This window comes from Lactuca sativa, chromosome 3, assembly GCF_002870075.4.
Source record: "Lactuca sativa cultivar Salinas chromosome 3, Lsat_Salinas_v11, whole genome shotgun sequence".
NCBI classification, from domain to species: domain Eukaryota; kingdom Viridiplantae; phylum Streptophyta; class Magnoliopsida; order Asterales; family Asteraceae; genus Lactuca; species Lactuca sativa.
Genome location: NC_056625.2, coordinates 230145783 through 230150365, shown reverse-complemented (window position 1 = coordinate 230150365; position 4583 = coordinate 230145783). Strand labels below are relative to the sequence as shown.

The following is a 4583-nucleotide window of genomic DNA, read 5'->3' as shown; positions in this document are numbered from 1 at the left end:
AATTTTTATGGTAAGATTAAGGTTTCCCATTTGAACATAGTCTTCCTTACCTCGGCTCGCAATGGTCCTTTATTGATGTTATTCATGTACATTTTTTTAATCTCATAATTAATCATTTTTTATTTATTTTCCATATATCTATTTTTCCTTAATTATTTGTTGAATTGAAATTTTTGTTTCCTTAGTTGTGATTCAAATCCACTAAATTAACTATTTTATATTTAGATGAGCATCAATTGTACGATGAAATTCCCTAAAAAGATGATTCCATATTTGGTTACTTTGTGACATATTTCCATTTTTTTTTCGAATATGTCAAAAATCACTTCGTAATATCAACCTTACTTATAAGTCTTGCAATTCCTTCTATAGCAAGACGTAAAGACTATATGTTGATTATATGTTGAATAAATATAAGATTAAATGTTTATAGTTTAATAAGTTCTTTAAATAAGTTCGTTCTTCCTAGTCACGTTCTTTCTACTTATTTTTCGTGCTACTTTCCTCTTGACAACATGAAAACTATTATTTATGTTTCATATGTTAAGAACCCTTTTCCTATCGATGTTGATACTCTTAATTTAGATGTTAAACTGATGTATTTGAACTCGGTAAAGAGAGCATAGGTGTCAACTGATATATATATATATATATATATATATATATATATATATATATATATATATATATATATATATATATATATATATATATATATATATATATATATATATATATATATATTTTGTAACCACTGCATTGAGTTGTAATTTCACGGCGGCGATGAACAATCCAATCCCAAGTCCCAACCATTTGTAACGAACGCTACCGATTTGAAGTTCTTCACTCCCGCAGCCACCTAGATCTGCTCAAAGAAGCCTACCCCCAATCTCCAATACGCTACCAAAAATGGCAATTAGAGAACCAGAAATCATCAGAAACGAATAACAGATAGAGAAATTGGAAAAGATCTGTGAGAGCTCAAGGTCATCTCTCTCTCATTGCCGAAGCTTGAAAACACGCACAGCTTATCGCCTTCATTGAAGATTCTCCGATGATTGAGAGATTTAACATCGCGGTGCTTGCGTCATTCTTCCCTCTCGAAGTTTCGTGCCCTAATAAATCAGCCAGAGGTCCGATCGATCCGAACCTCCCGATTGTCCTTCACCTTTGAGCTTCCGGTCTCCAAGCTAGAGGACGACTCGATGTTCTGAAGTAGCAACACCGTCCGTTCAATCCAAAGTCTGTCCGACATCGATGATATGAGCGGCTTTATCTCGTTGATCATAGGTGAGTTTCTCCCATCGTTAATCAAATGGAAAACCAAATTCGACTTCAAGTTACAAACCTTTGTGTTCCTCTTAGCTCAGTCTGTCCTCGGAAAAGAAAATCAGAGCAAATGGAGGAAGCCATGGCTATAATCAACCAGGTAACAACTGAGGAACTCTAATTACGACTTTACTCTTCTTTCCATGGTCCAAGTTTAGATGGTACTGGAGACATTGAACCAGCTTAGCTCGTTAGGTTTCAAGTCCTTGAATGTTACGTTTATCTATAATTTGTGAGGATACCTGTGATTTTTTCGATAAGACACGGTTGATTGTTTGCTTTATACTTGATGAGGTTCTTATTTTGGAACAATTGTTTCCCAAAATGGACTCCAATTGTGACTTTTGATTTTTTTTAATATACAAATTTATATACCAAATTAGGTTTCTCAAGTTAGCATAACCTACAACACATGAGTTGGTTTCATTTCCACATCCTATGAATCGACATGTTCGTTAGTTATTATCTTTCTTTCTCCTCCTTTTTAATGACTGAAGATGACATTTTTATTCTTTTCAAGGTGACATATGTTTTATGTTATACAATGTAAAATTCAATTTTAGATTGACAATTCCAAACAAATTTGAAAGAGAAGTAAACAATTCATGATAGATGAATTGTCCTTTTCCATGACACTTGTGATATATCTGCAATTTTCCATAAATATGAAAACTGAAGAGACTATAACAGATTACTGAGGGGGTGCTTGTTAATTAAGATTTGGAGTTTAAATGGTGTGATGTTAGTTATTAAAGGTGGTGAGTGGTGATGACAGGTGATGTACTATCTGGAACATGGTCTGAAGGGGAACACGAACACCATTTAGGAGTGATGCAAGAATGGTTTGGTCAGCAATGGTGGACTACACGTTCTGTCTTGCTGCTTCTAACAACCCTCCTTGTTTTCTCTCCTCTGATATCCTTTAAACGTGTAGGTGAGTTTCACATACTCTTTACCTGAATAGATACATGCTTCTATGTTCCAAAAGAGACCATTTTTAAACATATAATTTGTGAGGATGCCTGTGATTTTTTTGATAAGATACAGTTGATTGTTTGCTTTAAAGTTTAATTGGGTATAATTTTTAAAGTATAATGACCAAGGCGACCTCATGTAGACATAGTTTATGAAGAAAAAATAAAATGGTTTATTTCCGAATCATATACAACAATATCCGTCAAACTTTTGACAATAAATACCAAACTAGGTGTGTTGTTGCATTTCTTGATCAACAAGGTTTCTTAGTATGTCTTTTTTAATATTATTTCTGTTATTTTAATAAAACAAATATATCTGTAAAATGAAATAATGTTTAATTTTGGTTTATAGGTGTAATCCATTGAAGGAAGCTAGGTAGGTGTGCATCATCTTGATGAACAACAAAGTAGTAAAAATTTCACATTAAAATGCCATAGAGAAATGATGTCAATGGATTATAATTGGCCTGCTCAATAGGTACTCTACTTTTAAATAAATGATATGATTCTTCTTTTTTTTAAATAATTCGATATAGATACATTAGTTCTTGTGTTCAAATTTCAAAACCTTTTTGCAAATTTTGTAGGTTGATATGATTGTTTTTACAGATGGAAGCAGAATAATGGGTCTTGGTGATCTAGGAGTTTAAGGTATTGGAATTGCAATTGGGAAGTTGGATTTATATGTTGCTGCAGCTGGAATAAATCCTCAGAGAGTAATGTCTGCACATTATCCATCTTAATATATACGTATTTCTAAAATTTCTCACTTGCAAACATATATCTTTTTCCTTTTTTTCATTGTAATAGGTTTTTCCTATCATGATTGATGTTGGAACCAACAATGGCAACCTTCTAGAAAATCCCTTGGGTAACTTTTTTTTCTTCTCTTCTTGATTTTTTTTAACCTTATTAAGTAAATTGCATGTGATTTGCATGTAAATCACATATAAATCACATGTGATACGCATGTAATTCACATATGAATTACATGTGATTCACATGTAAATAACATGTTATTCACATATGAATTACATATGATTCACATGTAAATCACTTGTTATTCACATGTAAATCACATGTTATTCAAATATTAATCACATGTAAATCATATATGAATTAAATGTGATTCACATGTTATTCACGTATAAATTACATGTGATTTACATGTTATTTACATATGAATTACATGTGATTCACATGTAAATCACATGTGTTATATATGATTCACATGTAAATCACATGTAAATCATAAGTGAAGCACATCTCAATTACATGAGATTCACATGTAAATCAGAAGTGAATCACATATGAATTACGTCTATATGCACACATGCATTTTGTGTAAGTGTTCTTCGTTAATTATTTTTTAAAATTTTCTTGTGAATTTCACATTTAAATCTTAAAAGATACAATCATATGTGAATATCACATTATATAATCATATGTAAATCTTACATGATATATACATGTACGTGTTCTTGCATTAATCAATTTGTTTTTATTTTTTTGTAGATTTTGAAGAATTTTTGGAAAATATTGAAGAGGTGAAAAGTGATAAATTGAAGAAAATATGAAAATCTTGATATGAAGAAATGATAACACTTTGAATCTTTGTATTTTTTATCGAATAAAATACTTGTATTATGTTTATAGATTGATTAATAAAAAAAAGATTTTTTATAATTTTCTTATATAAGAAATATGCATATATGCATTCGAAAAAATATGCATATATGCACCTTAAACGTTGAGTTTTTTGTTAAAAAAATACAGTTCTAAAAAAATTTGCACTTTTTTATAAAAATCGCAGGTTTTTTTTTTTGAAAAAAATGCAGTTTTTTTTTTTTGAAAAAAAAGATGCAGTTTTCTTAAAAGAAAAATTCATTTTTTCTAAATTCATGTTTTTTGAAAAAAAATAAAAAATCTCAATTTTTAAAAAAAAAATCGAAAATTACTTTTTAAAAAAAAAATCGAAAATTACTTTTTAAAAAAAAAAATCCGAAATTTTAAGTTATTTTGTTGATTTTTAGACATATATCTTCATATATCAAATAACACAAAAAAATTAAACATTAAATAAGATTGAAAAGATGACGATCATGTCCTTAACGAATTATTTTTGATCCAACGCTCCACTTTTAGTTCTCGGGTTCTCGAGAAACTTTGAGTTCTTAACCGATCTCAACCCTATATATATATATATATATATATATATATATATATATATATATATATATATATATATATATATATATATATATATATATATATATA

The 4583-nt window shown here is 29.3% G+C and overlaps 1 long non-coding RNA gene across 5 annotated transcripts; it reads left to right on the top strand.

Moving 5' to 3' along the window:
- Positions 1-745: 745 nt before the first annotated feature.
- LOC111909530 (uncharacterized) lies at positions 746-3992 on the top strand. Of its 5 annotated transcripts, none has more exons than XR_002856221.3 (7): positions 746-1290; positions 1371-1429; positions 2105-2263; positions 2659-2784; positions 2916-3022; positions 3117-3177; positions 3822-3992. It is a non-coding gene; the product is annotated as an uncharacterized LOC111909530 (long non-coding RNA). The 5 variants fall into 5 exon arrangements; XR_002856222.3 differs by having other exon boundaries at positions 2916-3027; XR_002856220.3 differs by having other exon boundaries at positions 2916-3177.
- The last annotated feature ends 591 nt before the right edge of the window (positions 3993-4583 follow it).